This window comes from Cupressus sempervirens, chromosome 2, assembly GCF_028749045.1.
Source record: "Cupressus sempervirens isolate cs-2001-9-10 chromosome 2, ASM2874904v1, whole genome shotgun sequence".
In the NCBI taxonomy this organism is placed as follows: Eukaryota; Viridiplantae; Streptophyta; class Pinopsida; order Cupressales; family Cupressaceae; genus Cupressus; species Cupressus sempervirens.
In genome coordinates, this window is record NC_143119.1 from 501,796,831 (window position 1) to 501,820,892 (window position 24,062).

At 33.5% G+C, this 24,062-nt stretch overlaps 1 pseudogene; it reads right to left on the minus strand.

Moving 5' to 3' along the window:
* Positions 1-5,149: 5,149 nt before the first annotated feature.
* On the minus strand, positions 5,150-8,038 carry LOC149573194 (uncharacterized; annotated as a pseudogene).
* Between the last annotated feature and the right edge of the window lie 16,024 nt (positions 8,039-24,062).

A 24,062-nucleotide genomic window follows, 5' to 3' on the forward strand; every position in this document is an offset into this window, starting at 1 on the left:
ATAAAGAGATAGGGAGAGAGTGGATCACCCTATCTTAAACCTTTCTTTGCAGAAAAGTCGCCCCAGGGGGAACCATTAAGCAGGACAAAATATTGCATTGAGCCAACCATCATCATGATCAAGTTTATAATCTTTTTGTTAAATCCCACTTTTTCTAGTACATCCTAAAGGAAGTCCCAATTGACCTTATCATAAGCTTTGGAAATATCTAATTTGAATGCCATTCCCAGTTTTCTATTTTTCTCCCTAGAATGAATAACCTCATGTGTGGATATAGCCGCGTCCAATATCTGTCTTCCTGGAACAAATCCCTTTTGAGAGCTACCAATTATTCTTCCCAAGAAAGGCTTAATTCTGTTCACAAAAACTTTGGCAAAGATCTTATAAATAGTATTACATAAGCTTATAGGTCTAAAGTCAAGTAGGCTCAAAGGAGCAGGGATTTTAGGAACTAAAGCAATAAAGGTCTTGTTAATCCTCCTTAGTAGCTTACCAGTTTTGAAAAATCCCTAGTGGCCCAAATCACTTCCGATTTAACCACCTCTCAGAAATGCTGGAAAAATGCCGGAGGAAACCCATCCGGCCCCAGAGCCTTATAAGCTTTCATAGAAAACACTGCACTTTTCACCTCCTCCTTAGTGATATTACCAAGTATCTGGTTATTCTCCTCCACACCAAGTATTTGTGGGACCAAATTAATCAAGCTTCTTCTAATTACTAGGTTCCCAACAAAATTGTCTTTAACAAATGCTCTACTATAGTGTTCCACAACATGTCTTCCCATCTCCTCTTGCTCTTTTAAGACCCTTCCCCCTTCATCATTTAGCCTATTGATTGTGTTTCTTCTTTTATGGTTAGAGGCTGACCTGTGAAAGAAAGAGTGTTCTTATCCCCTTCCTTAAGCCATTGAATTCTTGACCTTTGTTTCCAAAAAATTTCCTCCCTCAGTAGGATATCCTTCCACTTTTTTCTATACACCTCCTCTTCCTGAGTTGCACCTTCCAAGTTGATCCCTCTTGTGATTTCTCCTTGGAGTTTTTTGAGCTTTTCCCCCACTTCACCTTTGACTTTGAATACGTCACCAAATGAACTCTTAGCCTAGACCCTGACATTCCTCCTAATATTATCCAATTTTTGGGTAAGTCTATACATCGTAGTACCATTTAATTAATTGTTATAACTAGATAAATAATCCTTTTAAAAATTTCTTACCATTTATTAATAATGTTTTAATAAATTTATTAACAACTATATTACAAAATCTTGTTAAATTAAACTAAATTAAATTTTAATTAAATTAATTTTTTTAATAACTTAATTATAATAAAGGTTAAACTTATTAATAAATTTTAAATAATAATGAAATTAATTTAAATTAATCTTCGAATGAAATTGGTTTAAAAAAAATTCACAAATCAACCATGCAAATTCAATTCGTAGGCCCAAGCCGTAGTGGCTTTTATGAAGATTGCCAACCTTGCCCTACAGACGCAGGGCCTGTGGCAGCAATGCTGACGCAATCCTGCGACAACAGGGTGGTTTTTGCCAAAGTACGATGGGGGGGGGGTGGCCTGTGGCAGCATTTTTTAATTTTAATTTATAATTTTTATTTAATATTTTTAAAAAATTATTTTATTTAAATTAAATGAAATTTAATTCAACCAATAACCTTCCCAATAAATATATTAATTTTTAAAATTTTTTTTTTATAACATTTGTAATTCTAGCCTGATAGGAAAATTTGATTAACCATTTGAATTTCTAAATTAAAATTTTCATTTTTTAAAACCTCAAACCCTCCCCAGTTTTAATATCTAATTTGCAAAATTAATGGACGAGGTTTTTCTAAGAATTTCAACCTCTACGTATACAGAGAAATTAACACGCATACTAGAAATTCACAGAATTGAAAGCACCCGTCACAAGAAATATTTAGATAGCCATTCAACAGACATGATGCAGACAAGAAAGAAAGAGCGTAACAAATTTAGCGAATAATCACAAGCATCTACCTGGACACTGATGCTAATCGCTACACCCAAGAAGCTTGTAGAGAAATTCCTCCTCTCAGAACCTTCTCCTTTCCGAAAATTCCTTCCTTCTCCAAAATTCGCGGTCCTTCAAAAATGAACCCCCAAATTGTGATATGGAGTTCTCTCCTAAAATCGGGGCACTAATTGTGCGTTCACTCGAGAGAACTCCTTGCTCACCAGGCTTCCACTCTAACTTAACTTTTCTTAATCTTTTTTTTACCCTTCCCATGTACGTTTATTAAATTATTAAATAACTTTATTTAATTTTCACTTGACTTCTCTTTTAATTAATTTATTAAATTTTAATCTCATGCACACATTATGCAATTAAAATATTTTTATTAAATTCACTTGTTTTATCTTTTTAACTAATTTCTTATGTTTTAATCTCATGCATACATCATGCAATCTAAAAACTTTTAATAAATAAATTTCTTTTCACTCTTTAATTTATTTTTAAAATTTAATTGATAAACTATTTACTAACTCAAATAATAATATTATTTAGCATTTATTTAAAAATGAACTCTAAATATATTATTATTAAATTAAATAAATATTATCACATTCTAAAGTTATTCTTATAACTTTTATCTTCAAATTTAATTCTTTTTATTTAATTAATTTCTCAATTAATTAAATATAATTAAATATTAGAATATCATAATAAATTTCTATTAAATTAAATCATTAATTTAATCTTTTTAATTAGACTTAATTAATAAAAAATTCACTAAAGACTCATAGAATAAAATACGAAAGCCCATCATAGCAAAACACATAAAATCAAACTAAAGGGTTATAATCACAAATTAATGTCATTCAATGCATTTAGAGGGTACAACACTCAGATACTTGTCCTAATTTTCTAGGAGAAATGACTTAAAGGTTTAGGATTTGGACTTGAGAATTTATCTTCCCTCTCTTACCATTGAGATAATGCGATAGGGTATGCTCATCCTGGCAATTCAGGGAAGTTGATACCTAGTACTTGCAACCTGCATAAAATCCACACATGTACAAACGTAATATTCTAAGCTAAATAGGCAATGGCAAGAAGTGGTGCATTGTGTAGATCTCGACTAGTAGGTGACTACAACTCCCTTCCTTAACCACATTAGAAATACCATACATAAAGAAAACAAACACGCACACCATACACATGTAGTATAGGGTAAGTATCCATAAGAAAACACATATGATAATAAACCATCTAACTAATCATCATCAATAACTGAAAATACTGTAATGATCATCTGCGTACATGAAGTATATAGTACCAAGTAATCTCATCATTATCAATTGAATCTAAAACAATATCTGATAATTTCAAAGTAATGCTACTAAACATCAAATATAAAACTGGCCTAAAAGAGTTCGACAATAATAGCAAAAATGTAAACTAGGGGTAGGCACTACAAACTCGCACCCTCCATTTCTTTCCCTTTTGGCTCATAGGTCGATGTTGCACAAGAGAAACATCAACTGCTTTGGCAATGCTATGACTGTCCTAGGTAGCACAACGATTGCCTTGAGCAAGCCATCGACCACCGTCCCCTTAGGGGATTGTAATTTAAAGTTTTTTTCTTTAAAATAAATAAACAAAAAAAAATATTTATTATATAATATTTTTGTAATAGATATATTGTTAAAAAGAGTTAAATTTAATTTATTATTTAAATTAGTTAATTAAACTTTTAATTATAAATTTAATTATATTGAATTTAAGTTTTTTAAATTAAATTGAATTTAATATATGGTTTTTTTATGACTTCTATTTAGTCTTATTGTAATTAAATTTATAATATTATTAAATACGAAGTGTTTTGTAATAAATAAATAGTAATTATTCATATGAATTTAATTATTGTGCTCAAATTAAATACCTAGTTATAAGGAAAGCATGGATGTTTAACTAGGAAATAGAAACTTGTCTTTATGATCGATATGATCTTAAAACCTTTATCAACTGGGAAAACTTCGAAAATGCAAACTGGAAACTTTATTGCAAATTCGATTCTTATGGAATTATAATGAAGACTAAAATAGCTAATTAACTACATTTGTTTTATATGCTTATTGAGGTTTTGTGTTTTTATCTTGTGATGAGTCTTTTGGGGAAACCTAGTATGTTGACCGATTAGACATGTTTACTCGAGGCTTGGGAAGTGATTATTTTATGATGTTGTTATGCAATGTTATTTAGTCACAATTATTTCATTCCCAACCATTGTGATGGATTTACATGTTTCTCTGGTGAGAACCAATTCTGTTATGTAAGCTCATGTTATGTTTTTCATGATATAACCTTTGAGGGTTGATCAATTATCTATTTTGTTTTCCAGTTGCTTGTATAAGACTAATGTGGTTATTGAGATATTCTGTTATGAGCTTAGGGTAGGTTATCTTTGTGTATGCTAGGAAGTGGCTTGCAATGGAGGCCAGATCCCTAAAGAGGTTGCCTGGGTAACCCATAGTAAGTGGTATTAATAAGTGATAACATTTCATTAATGAGGTTAAAATGAGTTAGCAAGAGTTAGTATTTTACCTTGCTTATGTCTCAAGTGCTAGTACATGCTAGGATGGGAGTAGAGAGGATGTTTGGTTGCGACCTTGCCTCGTTAGTATGCCTTGTTTGTACGAACACACTAGTACATTTCCCCTTATTTTATGACCTAAATTTTCAACCAAAGGCCATATTGGCCTATGAATTCTTCTTTTAATTTTTAATTTTTTTTGCCTAATTTGGTTGAAATTTTGGCCAAAGTAGGGTTTCCCAATTTGGTTAAAATTTTGATCAAATCGGATTCAATGACAAAAAAGAAAAAAATAGGAATCATATTTTCTTTTTTGGCGGAGGAGTTAGTTGGATGTGCTTTGCATGCACAAGAGCCATTTGAGGTAAGAAGTTTGCATTTTGCGTTGCTCATTAAATTCGATTTGACGATCTTTCCTTCTGATGGTGTTGCTAATTGTGCATTTTTTTTGTTGAATAACTCTTTGGGCATCTTATTGTTGTGAGAAAGATTCATTTAAAACTATAAAAGGATCTTATAGTAGTCAAAAATCTTTGGCCATTTTATTTCACATTTGCAAAGTGGAAAATTTGAGATTCCTTACTTTGATGATGTCACGTAAGGCATGAACTTGCTCAATCTGCACATAGCCAACACAATTTTTTTTGTTAAAATTCACCATCGAAATGCTTTGTATTTATAATTTACATTAGAAACCAATCAAGAAATTCAACATATTTATCTTTCCGTTTCTCTAGAAATCATTGAAGGGACAACCTCTTGGCCATCAGAAGATCTACATAACAATTAATCCCTCATTTATGTACTATAAAATTGTCTTCCCCCTTCTCATATATCACAATATTGGGCAGTCACAAAATTGGGTGGAAGACTTGTTGGAATTTAATGTCTTAAAAGAGTAGCTTTACTTTCTCCCTTCTAAATTTGAAACCCTTGGCCTTGGATTTGTTGTAAGAGCTTCACAAATTTCAATATGTGAATTCAACAAAGCCAATTGCCCCTTTTCCTATTCACCATTTTTATAAACCCTAGTGCATCCTGCAGAAATAGATTAAGGGTCTTAAATTATTCACAAACCCTAATCCACTCTCCCTTGTAAAAGTTCTCTAAATCACTGAAAAAATAATCACAATATCATTTACTCTTAGCTTACCTATCACAAATTTCAAGCGATCCACAAATTTCCTATAGAATATCAATCTGATGGTCTCTCCTGCGTATTGGCAAGAAATGACTATTTCGTTCTAAGATCCTTTAATAGTTTTGAAGATTCACCTATAATTCAAAATGAGTAGAAGACAATTGAGATTCCTTACTTCACTTGGAGATATTAATGTTGGCAGTTTTAGATCTGAATCTGTTTCTAAAAATCCTGACAAGGAGGTTCCATAAAATTTTCTATGTTAAGTACATGTTTCGACAAGAGTCTCTCTACTTGAGAACCAAATATATTGTCTAACTGATGTTGCAAAGTAGCGAAGAGAACTAAAAACTATTTATGACAAACAGTTGCAAAATTTCTAGTTGTTAAAGAAAATGAATGTTAACAAATTTATCACTTTGCTAAATAAGAGACTAGCTTTTAGCTCTACGTCCTCTCTTTTAGTGTGAAGGCCTTGAATTAATAATTAGTTTTTAGGTGGTTATATGTTGTTTAAGTTGACCTATCAAAATTTAATGAGTAGTCATTCTTATTTTTTCTAAAGTCAGATGATTCCCAGTTTTTCAAGAATCTTTTCATCTCTAGTATGCTCTTTCCATTGTTTATCAAATATCAACATGTTGATGTCATATAATGTTGGACTACTCCTTAAGATGTCCCTTCCAATTATTTAGCTTGTTAACAACAAGGTAAAAAGATAACTAGATATGTTCTAGTCTGACCTCAACTGGGATACCAATAGATGAGATTGTTTTATGAATTATTTGTATTGGGCAAGATTGATGCATTTTTGTATAATAATAATGATATTTCTTACCAACTATGAGTTGACATGTATTTGGTAGTCTAATGACTGTAGCATGCCAACTTTTTCTATGTAGTTTTTTATATTGAACAAGTTGTACAATGTATGAAAGAAGATGAAGACATCTTGGATATGGGCTATGTAGTTTGCAAATTTTGCGAGCACAAGTAATGAGTGGCCTATTGCCACATAGACCTTCCTGGCAACCACCATTTTCATAATATTTTACAAATCTTATATGTGCATGTCCTAATGAAACATGCACTCAACTAAGGAAGAGTAACTAAAATGTGCTTTGGTATGTTATTTTTGGAGACAACTGGCATTATTGGTCACCCCCTAATGTACCTAGGAAGTCCTTAAATAAAATGAGGATAGTGAGGATGTTCCAATTTTTTTTAATAAAATAAGGATGGGGTGGGGACATTTCTTGCCCATTCCCACATTTCATAGACATTTCTTGGCCATTTCCACATTTTTTGAAGAAACTTTGCACTTCACATATGCTTGAAGATAATTGATAATGATAAACTAATACATGAGAAACAATGCTAACAGAATCTTAAAATCAATATAGAGAAAATAATTGTAGATTCACAATTTAACACAATTGTTTATTTTGGGATGCTTTTTAGGGAAAAATCCTAGAAAAAGGAACTCACTATTTAAACTCAATTGTTATTATACAATTAGATTGTTTCACTTCTATATAACACTAAATCATCCATTTGTTATTAGCACAGGCGCATCAATATGGAAAGTGAAACCATCAAGTGCTTTTACAATACGATTGGCCAAAAAAGTGTCTTTAAAAGGTGTCCCACTAATGGTGGATGAGTACATAGTCTAAATGGAACTTGTCAAACACACATCCAACAATGCTATTGTATATATGTGAAAAATGCAATTGTTTATATCATTTTTGGTCAGGTATACAACAATATTTGGTTGTATTTTTGTTCTAGTCTTTTCAATATTGAATCTATTCAATATTTATCGTGTCTACAATTTTGTGTTTTCCATTTTTGACAATGACATGCTCTTCAGAGTTTGATATATGATTCAATTTCAAACACCAACCTAAAGTAAATTACTTTTTTGTTTAGCAATGTTTTAGATGTTTTGATTTTGTCCTTTTTTTAATTTATGGTTTCTTTGGGGTATAATTGTGTGGATGAATAGTTTTATGCTCACTTGTGTATAGGTCGAGGGCCAAGTAAAAGAGGTTTATTTCCCTATGAACTTACTACAAAATTGAGGAAGGAATTTTGGATTTTTTAGAGCCTTAAGAGGCCTTATTTTTTGGTTGTGCTTTTGGCTCAAACATTTTCTAAAATGGTTGCCCTGTATACAAGTTGTTGAAGGTATTTCTTTAATTTAGCTTAAATAATTTGTTAAATGAGTGTCTCAAATTCATGCTGTAAAATCCATTTTTTGAATTCTTGCTTAAATATATTATTTTCAATATGCAAAACATTTTCAATCTTGGAAACCTCGTCATTTCAACCCATCCTACACAAATTCAGTACCCATTTACTCATGTTGTTGGTATTTTCTGTAGAAAACTCTAGAACTTGGTAGTAACCCATTCCCTTTCCATCCTCCCATCTATCAAAACTATTCATAGGCTCTCAAACATAAAATAGAGTGTGCTCAATAGTGTGCATGAATTCTACACTGTCAACATCCTGATAGAACCAACAACGGAACCAACATTGAGAGTTGACCAAAAATCATCATTTTTAAATTTCTTAAACCTTTTAAGTGTTTTGGTGTAGTTTGGTGGGGATTTTTAAGTTTAGTGATTGGATTATGTAAAAATTGTAAAATTGCAAAAAATTGCAATAAAGGTTGTCATGCAACTTTTGTGCAACATTTCTTGCAAAAATGTAGAAGTCTACTAGTCAGAGCTCTGTTTGGATCAAACATGAATAGGTGAAGTTGCAAGATCAAAAGGGAGGTTATATAAATTGTTTACCTTCCACCTAGAAGAGGTTAATGTGATATGTACGGATTTGGAATGTTAATATACAATTTTTAGGAGGGAATTTATACACAGTCAACAATTATGTTTCCACATTCAATTGCAGTTGAGAGTCAGTGACTACATCCATTCTTAGAAAGTTTTGTCTTTGCTCTTAAATGAAGGAAATTGTTTTTTTGTTCGAATATGATAAAGAAATAGGTGATTATGGATTTTTCCTTATCGGTTGTTTACCCTAGATTGTGATAAGGGTTTGTATGTACATGTTGTATTTATCTTAATATGCATGGTGAAACTTCCTAGTGTTTGGTAATAAGGAAGGTTTTTATTTGTAAGAAACATGCATGGTGAGGTTCCTGGTGTTCTATACTTGCCTGAGATGCAATAGCCATAGTTTGGAACTGTTATTCCTGCTGTTAACGTGTTGATGGATTGAAAACATAAAATAATGACCATTTTATGAATCTTGGAGGTTGGAGATTTAGTGGAAGGTAAGTAAGGATGATGTTAATGTTTCTAGAAAAATAAAATCCACCTTTGGAATCAAGTTTGTGAGCATACAAGGATAAACAACATTTTCAAACCATAAATCCTAGAAATTAAGGCTCTAGAGAAAAAGGCTTTATAGTTGAGATGCAAAAACCATCTTTGGGATTTAGAAATGGTTTTTTATGTAATAATATATTCAACAATTTTTTTGGAGGGTTGTTTGCAAGTTTTTGGAGTTTAGAGTTATTTTTGTTAAAATAGGGCTACTAGGATTGAGCCCCTTTTATGCTTCCTAGTGTAACTTGTGGTTTTGGTGTAGTAAGAAGCCGTAGACCTATCAGTTGGCCAAGAATCTTGGTGGAATAGTGGGAAATTATGTATTAGGGTGTATGCAATTTTAAAATCTCGGAGGATGTAGGTGAAGTGAGGTGTATGGGTGGATTTGTGCTTTGGGGAAGGTGTTAGACTACTTGGAAGATAGGATGAATTTGAGAGGGTGAAGTTGGTGTGTGTGTGTAAGACCATTTCACCTATGCCCTAGTCTTGAGTTGGTTTTAGGAAGGGATAGTAGGATATCCTTGGAGTGTGTGCCTCATACTTGTATCACTAAGATGTCCACTGCCTTTTCATTTAATGATTCACAATATTTTGCATCTAGTTTGATGAGTGAATTTAAGGCCTCAAAACCACCATTGAGCATCCTCAAATTTTGGCAACCACTAATGTTGAGATATTTTTAGGACTTGAGTTGACCAAATGACTCTTGAAGGCTCTCTAATTTGGTACAACCACTCAAATCCAATAATCGTGCAAAGTGGAACAAGAATTGGAAATGAACATAATCAAATATTTCTAGACATCAAATTAAAGTAGAAATAAAAAATATTAAGTAAATCTAGATGACTATAGAATAATGGAAGCTGGAACCTACTCTGGATACTGATCCATATACTGCTATGAAACTACACTGATCTATATACTGCTATTGAATAATGGCAGATATAACTAAACTTATGCATCCTTAATGTGAACATAAAAAAAAATGTAATACAAGAACAAAATCATGTACATGAACTAGGTGATAACGTGGAGATTGTAGAGGTGGCATGTACTCACTTTATAGTAGAGTTTCCCATTTTTGGGTCAGAACATATCTGAGTCAAGGATATATACAAGTTAGATAATTTGAAGCAACCATTCATTTTAGCCCTACCCATAACAACAATCACAAGCTAGTTGTTGATAAGAGAAGAAAAACCTTTTCACTTGCTAAGAAGAGAATAAAAACCTTATCATTTTAGCTGATGAACTTTTCCATGATGATGAGCATTTGGTATTTCTCTATTTGAATGAAACAACTGCATAATTACATTAGCTTCTTAGTTAAATGTTCTTACATGCATCATTGGCATTACTAAGCAATAGAAATCATCTAAATTATCCAATTATATTTGGGTAATCTTTGTAAGAAATTTCCAAATCCTCTCTGTCATGTCCTAAATTATACATGATAAAACACAACCCACAACTACAAATTATTTTTTCATTATATATATTGGCAAGGGAAACTAAAGGATAACATATATAGATCCATACTTTGTCTTGGAATATTCCATCGAACCATGGAGTGTTCGGGGTATAGAATTTCATGCATTCTCAAGAATGTTTGAATGATTCAATTTTTTGATGATTGGGTTAGAGCTAATTAACTTTAGTTGCTGTGGGAGATTTATTTTTCTTTCACATTTTGTGCTTCAGGTTTTAATGGGATGCCAATAGTTGTTCTATCATCTGTTGACCATCTAGGTTATATTGTAAAAGCCATACAACTTTATCATTTCAAAATTACACCCCATCCTTGGGTCAAGACCTTAACTAAGTGAAGTATAAAGTTTGTACAACTGTAGTTGCACTAGATTCATTTGACTATAATTGTCCAAGATGTTCTGACTCTAAGTCATATAGTCTCAATCATTACATGCAATTTTCCATACTATTAGTGTATAGTTGTTTCTATTCAAAGAGATACTTACATTTTATCCTTTATTAGTTTGCAATTATGTAGATGCCTTTCGCCTAGGCATATCAATCTTTACTTATGTATCCTCCACATTTTCTATAGTGGTACCCTTCTAATCACCCATTAAACCATGATTATTACTACTATTTTATCTACTAAATTTTGATACATCCCAAATAGTCTATAACCAACAGTATTCTAAAAATTCCCCTGTCCCAACCAAGAGTCATCTTCCCATTATATACACCTTTATATATACTCTCAAGGTGATGTACATATTTACTAATGTTACTTTTTTTCTTTCTTTTATGTTTCTCTAATCTATTATTTCTTTAATGGTCCTCACAATTACACATTTCTCTTGATATGATGTGTTCATGGTTTGTGCTCTATAGAAATACTAAGCAAGATTTCTTAACATTAATATATACATTATTTAGTATTTTCATAGACAGAAATATTTCATGTTGCCTCTTAGAATTAAGTATAATTATATATTTAAGACAAATAAAATAATAAAATATGGATACATGTATCACATTTCATAACTCAAGTTTTAATTACCCTCCTACTAACTATAAGTTTTTCCTGACTTTAATATGATTACAAATAGTAAGGTGCTTTTAAATTAAACCCACTTAATACAACAAGGCTACTAAAACTCATCTTAATATTAATCCCTTAATTAATCACCTTTCTACTTACTAAGGTAGAGTGATGGTTAGATGAAAATAGACAGTTTCTACAAAATTACATAAATCCTTTATTTATTTAGATCTCTATTCATCTACTACTAACTACTTATGTCCTAAGAAATTAAATATCTTGATGTATTAGACTAACCTGAAATACAACTAAAATTCTATCTTTCTAACACACCCCCAACCCCATTTATTCATAATATAATTACACTTCCTAACACCTCTATTTAACCCATTACATAATGATTTAAAAATCCTAATTATACATAATACACTATTATTTTTACTATCCCCTTTTCCTAGCACTCTAACATAGAACTACACCTACCCACCACAACCTTGACTATCCTTAAGGACATCTGCATTCCCCAAGCGAATACCTTTTCAAACCTAGGGTCACATGCCAGACACTCCCCCTCTTCTCCCAAGGAAACAAGACTTGAGTCCCATCACCACCCTCATCTAAAACTTAGCAGTATTCCAACACATGATGTTTTGCCTTTTTACAAAGAAATGAGGCGGTTTGTTTTTCAAGGTGACTGTCACATATGTCAGTGGGTGTATGATTCCCAAGTGCTTCCCAAGTTTAAAAGAAGAAGAAGGTGCTATGAAGTGGTGGGGGCCCACTACTTCCCAATCCCATGTAGGCCTTCCACTTTATGCAATTTTTTTGAAAGGGGCCGCCTAAGTAAGTGGAGAAAAGGTTTAGCCTAAGGCATGGATAGCCCCATTTTTTTTTGTTGCTCTATTTATTTTTTAGTGTGCTAAGTTTACTTTATTATTTATTTTATTGTTTTTTTTTTCGTACCATACTTTATCTAGTATATATGTGTGTGTGTGTGTGTGTGTGTGTGTGACTTTCAAATGTCTTGTGTCCTTGGGAAAGGCTTAGGGAACCTATTGTTATTCCAACTTATATCGATCCTCTAAGTCTTATAGGCTCCTACTAGGGTATCAGGAACATTCCCTTATTATTTTATTGGTTTGTAATCTTGAGGAAAGAATTAGTTTTCTATCCCACAAAAATTCCAAAGAATTTAATGTGTAGCTATCGGAAGGTAAAATTTGGTGTCAAGGGTTTATTCTTCACATTTCTTTTAAGAGAACACAATCAAGAAGTGCCAATGAATGACTCAACTTCCCTACTTTTTTAAAACAAATAAATTTTCAAGTTGATATTACTATAGTATTTATCTCAACTAAGGTTCTATTAGGACTTATTTTTCTTTCATCCTATTGAATGCACAACATACAAGCTTACAATGAAATCACCTATGTTTGAATTGAATCAATTATATCAAAAGAATATAACAACTATGGAATATTTCCACCAATTGATTTAAGAGAAGAGGTGTCTCATTTACATGATTCTCCATATTACATCAAATCACAAAATGTGAAAACATGCAATGAATATTTCCTTAAAAAATTTCAACAACATACATTGATAAACAAATTTCTTTTAGATCACAATGAAATAACAATGGAGACTTGAAATCAACACATTTGAGATGACATGGAACATTGGTATCTCTTTACACGCTTGATGTTTTTTCAATTTTGTCAAGGGTGAAACCCTAATATCTTCAAGGAATCCATCTTCACAAAACCTCTATTCACACACAAACTAGGAACCATGGAGGCTCACCTCCTATCCTAGGCTTCTATGAAGCCACCCATGGAGTAGAGGAGAAAATATCCAAATGGGATACACACATGCAACATATGATTATGCATGAGAAACTTACAAGAAAACACATAATACTCCCTTCCAAGGTTTACACATTGATTCACCATTGGAATCATAAGAACATTGGGTGAAGGTGGGCTCTTCAAGAGGAGATTTTCCATGTCAATACAACTCACACTCAATGAATTCACCATACCTCTACAAGGCTTTTACCATACATGCTTTTCTTCACAATCTTCCACTTATCACCCCCAAATTCATATTTCCACTTATCACTCTCACTCATAATATCAAGACAATGGCTTCAATGGAGCCCATACTCAATGAAAATTTCCCCCTTCTCTCCAAGAGAAGAGGCTCTCTACTACATTTTAGAGCCCAACTAGCCCCTTTCACCCAAGGCTTCTCTTCCCTCTTGAGGTTGAGTGAAGTCTTCACACCCATGATCACATTCAACATTCAAATCAAACAAGAAAATCAAGAAGGAAAGCCAAGAAATTTACATGAACCAAAATAGACATTCACACTGTCACTATACAATACCCAAATCTATAATACAAGGATTCACAACACAATGTATGATTTCATAACCCATACTCCATGCTTGCAGATTAATTATGAAAAACTAAAAGAAAAAAAATGAACATGGTTTGGCACATGAACCTTGGTCCAAGAAAAAGGCAATGCTAGTTGTTGTAGAGCTTCCTTAATCTCCCTCCAAACCCTGATTGTCTCTAAACTTAGAGAGTGGGTGAAAAACCCACTAATTTGACCAAGAATCTCTAATAAGGCCTTCCCACTAACTATTTTAGCAAAAACACCAAGCCACTTCCTCTTACAAACTTGTCCCCCTCTAAATTTTCTATATTTGACTTAGTGGAGACATGGGGGAAAACACATGTGACAACTCCAATTTTGAATAGATTGGAAGAACGCATGGGTAAAGGCCCCCCCTTAGGCTTTCTAGGCACTCACATGGTCAAAATTAGGTCCTTAACATGTTATACTATCAAATGGGTAACTTATTTTCACATAAAAGACACTTTGGGACCACCTAATGACCCCTCAAAACCCTAGCCAAGTCCAAATTCGAATTTCCCTTGATTGTGACCCATCCTACCCCTTTTCAAGTGGGTTTACTTACTCAATAACAAGATAATTAGTTTGTACACAAAATTCCACCATAACCAAAACCATAGATGACATGTCATTGCACACAAAATCCACAAATGTCAAGTGAAACATAAAAGCACATTCCACACCACCATGACATGTCCCTAATGCATCTTTATGATTAAACATTTCCACATGCAAGCAAACTTTACATTTATGAAATAAAAGACATCACAACAAGGCCTTTGAATCTTCCAAAGATTCACCTTGGTTAAACTGTATTCTAATAGGTTTGGAACTTGGTTCCCCTCAAAATTTTCCATGGTTCCACTTTTCGCACATTAAACTCAAACATTAGTAGTCCAAGGAGTCATATAAAATACATATCATAAATGCATAAAATTTCAAATTTTACAAAATCCATATCAATGTATTTCAATTAAATTTCATTTCCTAATCATTTCGAATAATTCATTCAAAATGTTAAAATATCAAAATCTGCATATCATATATCATCCTAATCAAATTAACATTTAACTACATATCATAAATCATCAAATTAACATTTATCTGCATATCATAAATCATCAAAATCAATATATCATTTATTTGCATATCATAATCTAACTCTATCATGTCATAAAGTTGCATTCAGATGTGTTCGATCATCCCATACATAGTATCAGGTTCTTAGTACATATCATAAATGCAAAACACTACTGTAATGGAAAAATCAACAAATAACACAAACCACTATCCGTCTAAGTCTCAACAAGTGCCAAAATATCAAAGTTCTGAATGACCAAATGCAAGTAATAATTTCTATGCTATGATGGGTCAAGGTGAGGCCTCACACTCTCAACTAACCAACAATCTTTGGATGCTCTCTCTAAACGTTCATGGTTTGTACTTTCATGCACTATGCTCAATAATATCTAGTCTTCAATTGCCATATTTATATATTATAAAACATAAATGATCTAAAATCTATATACTACTATGGAGCAACCAAATTTATTTATAGAAGGTTATCATCATGACCAATGGGCTAAAGGAAGTGGAAACAAAAATGCAATTTTTATTCACATAATTTTTTGTTTATGGCACAATACAAAGCTGAAGGAGTAGCTTCTATAGTCATTTTTTCATACTAAATCAAGTGAAATCCCCAAACAAAACATCCATTTTATACCCTATTATGTTTTCCATAACCAAAATAACTTGAGGAGAAATGATCACAAAACAAACAAACAAAACTCGTCAACCACCAAGTGAAAGTAAGAGCTCTATACAAATAAGGATCTAATACTAGGTATTCAAATTTTGTGTTGTTTGAACAACACAGGTACTCTATATACCAAAAACCAATGATAGTAAGATAATCAAGCAAACTTTATATACCTAGCACAAACTCAATACAGTTTGTGCATTAGACATTCACAAACTTCAAAGCCACATTTGTGATAATTGCATTCACACTTGTGATGTCCAGCTTTCAAAATTCAACATAATACAAACTTACCCTATTAAACGACCCCAACTCATGAAAAAAAAGGATTAATGGAAAGGCTCAATGAAAGTTGTTGAATTTATGCAAACGAAAGTTATTGATATTATAATATGGGTGAATTTGAGCTAGATGACGAAATTTTTCTTTCAAAACCTTATGTGTAGATATAAACATTAATTAAAACATGTCCAATATTTTTGTACATATATACATTAATTAGACCAACTTTTTCTTTCAAAACCATATGTGTAGATAGAAACATTAAGTAAAACATGTTCAATATTTTTACAGATATACACATTAATTACACCAAAATTTTCTTTCAAAACTATATGTGCAAATATAGATATTAAGTATAACATGCCCAATAATTTTTCAGATATATTTTCCTATGAAGAAAGAACATGCCTGACAATATGAACCCAGAACAAAATAATAAGAGAATTGTTAGATTGTGGTCTAAGTTTTGAAGAAAAGTTGATAAATGTAATTATCCTTTCAAAAAGTGTAAGGGCTTAAAGAATTGAAGAATTTTAATCACAATAGCCTAGTGTCATTATAGGAAACATGGTCACATTGAATGGGGCCATGATTTTTGTCAATTGTTGAATGTGGATTTTTTTGGTCTTAGAATGGTTTTGACATTTGAGTGTCAATACACTTAACCACTTCTTATATTGAAGCTGAGTACACTATGTATAGCGAGCCACAATATGTGCTGAGTCAGAATTCCAACAGGTGCCGAGTGACTTTAGGTGCTGAGCATTATACAAGTGTCGAGTCACAGTTGATGTTGAGAAAAATAGAACACTACATATGCTGAGTGAACCAGATTCATACATGTGCTGAGCAAGGTAGAATGCAATAGGTGCTGAGAAAAGTAGGATAGTATATGTGTTGAGCACTAGTAGTCCAGTATGTGCCGAGTAACACATAATCAACATATGAGTTTGTGCCCTCACAAACTTAGATGTAAACCATTTTTGGAGCCGACACAGAAAGATTTTGAAGGATGATAAGGATAAGAATGAATCTTTTACATTTCCTATGCAATCAACATGTAGCCAATTAGAAAAATGGAGAAGGCATGCAACCAATAAGAAAAATGCAAGGAATGAGCAAGAATTGAAGATTCAATATGGATCATAGATCCATACCTAACCCTAAGTCTATGAAGTAATTATAATAAGACTTAGACCCCACGATTTTATGTTGCTAAAGAGAAGTTAAGGAAGTTGCTAAGAAAATAAGGAAAATTACAGAACATGTCAAATAGTAGGGGCATCACAGACTTAGTGAATTGAGTAGCAATTACACATCTAGTTGATCAGAACAAAGCAAGGGATTCAAACAAGATATCAGATCAAGCAAGGATCACATTAGAAAGAGAAGATCAAGTGCCTAAAATCAGCAATTGAAGATTGTAAGCAATTAGGTCAAAAAGGTTTCTAATACTCTCTAGCAATTGTATTAGATAGTGAAAATCCTATGTTGATAGATTAGCCTAACAACTATTTTGTAGATCCTTTGAAGAGGTGACTAAATCCTTTAATAGGGTGACACTTCATGTAAAGTGTTTGTAAATCCTTTAACCAGGTCACTATTGACACAGTGTAAAGCCTTTAACAGGGTAGGCCTTTCACAAGGTAGACCATCAGAAGTGGTCAAACAATTATTGCTATAGTGATTTTTGTGGGTATCATCCCCACCCCAGTTTTACCTTCTTATTCCTAGAAGGGTTTCTAGGTTACCAAATCTAGTGTTATGTGTGTTAATACATGTGTTTACCTTATGTTTATTTAATATGTTTACATGCATGCAGTTTACTTTTAGTTATATGTTTTAAAGGAGTTGAAATGGCTAAAGTGTGGTACTTCTGATTTACCCCCCCCTCTTAGAAGTACTCTACCTGTTTTGAATATTTAAATAGTTGGTATTAGAGAAAGGGTTCTCACAAGGAGAAACTTAATAGCTTAGAGAAAAGGTCTAAAGATGGAAGTCTTCAAACTTGGGAAGATTATAGAAAATTAGGTGATTGATGTGCACCTTGCTCTACACAAATTGGAGGAAGCTAGAGAAGAATTGAGAAAGTCCTTGAAAATAAGGAAGGATAGAGCCATAGCTAAAAATGAAATACACTATAAGGAGATTGATTCCACACAAGTGTTTTCCAATGGAGATTCCAAAGAATTTGATGTAGCAATAGCTAAACTGATGGAGAAAAATAGAGCACAAGCTGAAGAAATTAGAATACTTAAGCTTGAACAAGAGTCACAAGCCATAATGATTTGTGAAGTGACTAAACAAAAGAAGAAATCCATTGAAGACAAGGCCATGATAGAAGATGATAAGAGAAATCTTACCAATAGACTGGAGGATAGGACAATTGAGTTTGAAGGAATCTCGAACATGCAGCTTGACACCTTAAGCCAAATGATGAATTCTCATCATGAACTAAATATGAAAGACATTGAGATCACTACACTAAAAATAAAAAATGAGCAATTGTATAATGAATTGAAAAGAGAGAAGGAGATAGTAGAAAGATTCAACAAACCCAATGAGGCTATCAAGTACTTTGAGCAACTATTGAAATCACCAAGGGCTAGTAATGATACTTTAGGACTTGGTTACACCAGCACTGAGCAAGGAGAATCATCCAAGACTATAGAAGGAAGGAGTAAAAAAGGTAAGAACACTAAAACTACTTGTCATTTCTATGGTAAAAAGGGACATGCCTCTAATGTATGCAGGAGCAAGAACAATCATCAACATGATAAACCTACAAATGCAAGCTTTTGTCACAAGTGCAAAAAACAAGGACATCAAGCACATGAATGTAGAACCAAGACCATGAGGACACTAAGATTTGAGGGTCATTGCTACAACTACAAAAAACATGGACATAAAGCATTTGAATTTAGATCAAAGCCTATGTGGACACCTAATCATCTTGCAAAAGGAAACAACCATGGTCATCACTACAATTGAGATTACAACACTAGGTATAGCTATTACTATTGTTAGGATATGAACACATTCCTAATAATTGCATAAGGACACACTTTAGAAGGAATTATAGTAGATGGTTAAGTCAAACTACATGTTTCATTTGCTTGAAGACTGGTCATATTAGTAGGAATTGTCCAACAAAGTCAAAAGCATCTAAGATAGAAGTCAACAAAAGAAACGAGAAGGTTGATGTTGAAAAAATAAGAGGGCAAATGAACAAGACTTGGAAGAAGAAAGATCATTGCAACACATCAAATGAAGAGATCACTTCAACCAAAAGGTCAAGTGATCACATGTCATCCAAATAAGCAAGAATAAGTGCATGGGATTGATATACAAAGTTATATCATACATTAATTCCAAGACAAAGAAGTACTGCAAGGAAGAAATCTGCATGAGCAAAGATGCATTTTTTTTTTTTGAATTTGCAAATGTTTTCGAACTGTCCTTAGATGCAAAGTAAAGCTCCAATGAATGCCAAGTTTTTAAAAGCGATCGAGTTGATAGTTGAAGTCGATTAAAGTAGAAAACTAGTGGAAGCCGAGTAAACAAAATACAATGAGAGCCGAGTCATGGTGAAACCTTCAAGTGCCGAGTTTAGAGCTATATGCGATAAGCATTTAATGCTAGGTCTTGATAGGTATAAGGTCAAATTTTAATCATTTTTATGCCATTCAAACACAAAGAAAAGATGAGAAAAGAGCAGGAGTGATCATACAACAACTTTGAAGCCATTTGCATTGATCTCGACAGTGATTCAACATACATTTCAACGATCTAAGGTATTTATCAAGTGCCGAGCTATGTAGAGTTAAAGTTTTTAATACATTAAAACCCTAGTTTGGTATAATGGCTTCTAGTTCAAGAAACCCCAAAGGAAAGGAAGGTCATGAGGTCCAATTAGTTAGCAATGAGGTGAAACAACTCGAGTTTAGGCCAATTCCTAAAGTCGCCTACAAAAATGATCTAGCTAGTGCATTATCCATTATTCCACCAAAATTTGTCATGGTACAAGATGTGAGGAAGTGTTATAACTATAAGATAGGAGCAATAGGTGATCTTGAAATATTCCAAGCCTATGATAAACTATGTGAAAACAAGACTCTGAAGGATGAATTCCAAATAGTCGAGAAAAAGGGTTTGACCAATGCCCTAGTTTACCCTACAGGTTTCAAAATTGAATGGATATGGATTGTCGTCAGCAGAATTCAAAATGGATGTTTGTGGTGGGGAACAGGACCAGGAAAGATTACAAAAAGGATAGTGCATAGGGTTATGGGTTTCCCAACCCTACATCGGCCTAAGACCCTACGTAGTGATTCCAAAGAGATCATTAAAAGGAATGGAATAGAGGAGCAAAATGGAATAAGAGGGGTATGATTATTGACACTGTAATTGATCCTCTTCTAGATTTTGTAGTGAGAGTGATTTCTCATAAATTTTATCAATCTAGCAGATTGAACAGTGTGCCATGTATAGCTATTGATGTAGTCTACAAACTGGTAAAGAAAGATCACACATATGATCTGTTAGAACTAATGTTGCAGCAAATAAATGAAAACTTAGGAGCAATAAGGAGATCAAAAGGTGCTCAATGCAAGTTTGATTTAGTTCTTATGTGTATATTATTTTATGTTATGGAAGAGTTTCCTTCTATTGGAAAGGTGAATTGGAGCCTTAACAAAAATGCAATTACACAAATCAATGAGTTCATTGATCAGATGGGTGACAATTTTGAAGCCCAAATGACAAGCTATTTTGAGGATTTTAAGAAATCCATAAAGCAAAGGGTGAGAATACCAATTTTCCTAGTGGAAAAACACATCAATGACATATGCTTCTTGGTTGACATTGACAAGACCTATATCTAGGAAACAATACCAAAAGTAAGATGGCTAAGGCCATTAGGATATGAGCTTGATATAGATGAAGCCTCAACAACAATCAAAACATTTCTTGCAGAAGAAATAGATAAGGCAACTCCTTACTTTGGCACATATGATGTTGTCAAATCAAAAGTTGAAACTAAATTGAAGACAACAACTATTATTAAGAAGAAAGATAAATTAGTAAAGAAGATAAAGAAGAAATTTGGAGCAAATATTGAAGAAGAAGCAGTGGTGAAGAAGAAGAAGTAGAAGAAGTAGAAGGAGAAAGTGAAGAAGAAGAGTAAGGGCAAGGCCCAATGGAGTTGACCCAGGGCTTAGAAGAAGACAAGGAGGAAGGTGCCGAGGAAGAAGAAGCCAAGGAAGCACCTACACTAGCTGAGAAAAAGAAAAGAAAGGCTAAAACTCAGCCTCTAGCTCAGCCCAAGCCCAAGAAGGTCACTGAGCTTGCATAAGCCAAGCCAACACCAACAACAAGAGCTAGCACAAGGGCATCCACACAAAAGGCCAATAAGGCAACAAAAGAGAAAAAGAAAGCCACTAAATAGCCTGATGAAGTGTCAAAGAAGAGAAGAAAATATGTGGCACAACCAGACATAGATGATGAGGAAAGAACATAGTCAGAGGATATCAACCAATTCAGAGTGGTAAGTCATCCTCCCAAATCTGCCTTAGACAAAATTTGTGAAAATGTTAGGAATGTAGATTTGAATGACTTGAAAAACATCGATTTCAATAAGCTAAGTAGAGAAGAGAAAAATAGAATAGAGGAATCTGTGTATGCCATGATGGCTGAATTAAAAAACACACCTCTAGAGCTAGACAATACCATTCCTAGATAGCTATATGAGATAATTGAGAATAAACATGGCATTATTGTCTAAAAATGGAAAATGATATCAAAGAATCTACCTTAGATCAAGTAAAGCCTAACCTGATAAGAGGTCAAATAATAAAGGCTAATAAGAAACATGGTGGCAAATTTGCACCTAAATATAGAGCCTTTAGCATCCTACAAAATAAGATTGAGGATGTAGTAAATAAATCCACACAATTGTGGAAAAAATTTACAAGATAATTGATGACAAGGAAGAGGAAGCAAATAAGGTAGAGACCAGTGCCAAGGAAAAGATAGAGGAAAAGAAAATAGAAAAGAAGAAAGGAGAGGAAGAGAAGCAAGAGGAAGCAACAACAAAAGAAGATGAGGAAAAGAAAGGAGAAGAAGAGAAGGAAGAATAAGAAGATAAGGGAAAAGGTGAGGAGGAAGAAACACAAAAAGGAGAAGATATGGCAAAAATTGAACAACAAAAAGAAGAGGAACAGAGTGTGCAAGACACACAAATGCCACCTCCTAGCCCTCATGTAGCCATCACACCTGTAGATACAATAACTATCAAGGATGTTCCTGAAAATTCAACTTAGAACATCAATCCCCTTACTATAGAGGATCTCTCCAAGATCCTTCACCAATCTACTCTATAGGAAAAATTATGTACAAACCCTATATTGGTGAGTGTAGATGAGCTACAGAAGGTATTAGTAGAACCACAAAGAGAAAAGGTGAGACCAAAGGAGCCACCTTTCACCTATATAGCTATTGGCACTAAAATTTTGATGCTTCCACCACCTACAACAGTAGGTGATACATTACAGTAACCAAGCACAAAAGAAGGGAAATTTGATAAGAAGGAGGATCCATCAAAGGAAAAGGAGTAGGCCATTATATAGACATTGGTATAACTACCAAAAATAGGCACTCCTATAAAAACCCTTTAGAAGTCAAGCACTGAAGCCATTCCTTTGCAAATCTCAACTCCAAGCTAAAGCTCAACTAGAGTGGCCAAGGTACTTCACTATGGAGACCTTAAGTTAGATGAAGATATTGTAATACCTACCTATGACTCCAAGACTATTACAATGGAGAAAATCACTAAAATGCAAGATGCATTAAACAGAAGGAAGAGGTAGGAAATACTCAAAGAAGAGTATAAACACAAGCAAGCACTACATGAGATTAATGACATCTTTATGGATGCTTTCAGCTTGTAGTCACTAGATGAAACAAAACCCATAATAGAAAAACTATCTTATATAGTTGACCAGGTGACTAATAAAGACTAGGATACAAATGTTAAACTTATGGAATGGTCTGAAAGGAAATTTTAGGGGAAGGTGAATGATGCAAACAAGATGACGAATAACTAGGGCCAAAGGCTCACCCAGCTATCCAAACCACCTTGCAAGAGTTAACACAACAAAAAATACAACACAAATACAACACCAAGGAGAGATAACAAGATATCTTTATTTAATTCATCAAGTAAACATCATACATGCCCAGCTGTAAGGCCTTGTAGGTTACAACCAAATATAGAATACAACTTCTAGATCCATGATCCAGCTTCAAATTCACATTTCTAGACTCATACCCTGCTCTTTCTAAACTCTCCCCAAAAATTTCCTTTAATCTAAGCCCCAACACTCTATTTATACTTGCCAAAATAGCTTATAGAACATTCTAGAACTTAGAGAAGCCACAAGTTGGCTCTTAGCAAATAAAACTACCTATACCAAAATTAAATGCGAGAAAAGTCGATCGAAACATGAACTAGGCACAAACAACTTGGCACCCATTGGATGACTCGGCATCAATTGGAAACTGGCAATCGGCATCACTCGACATCCACTGGAAACTGGCACTTGGCATCAACTAAAAATTGGCACTCAGCATCACTTAACATCAACTGGAAACTGGCACTCAACACCAATTGAAAATTGGCACTCGACATCACTCAACATTAACTAGAAATTGGTCACTCGACATCAATTGGAAAATAGTCACTCGACATCAATTGGAAACTAGTCACTCGACAACAGCTAGCAGAATAAAAAAAAGTGCAGGATTACAAGGAAACCACAACTCGACACCCACTGGATGACTTGGCATTAACTAGAAACTGGTCACTCGACATCAACTGGAAACTAGTCACTTGATAGCAATTGGGAGAATGAACAAAAGTGCAGGATTACAAGGAAACCCAGGATGCTCCTGCATTAGACAACCAGGGTTGAAAGAAATGATTCTCCTGAATCATGCAAGTGTCACAACCTGAGCTGAAT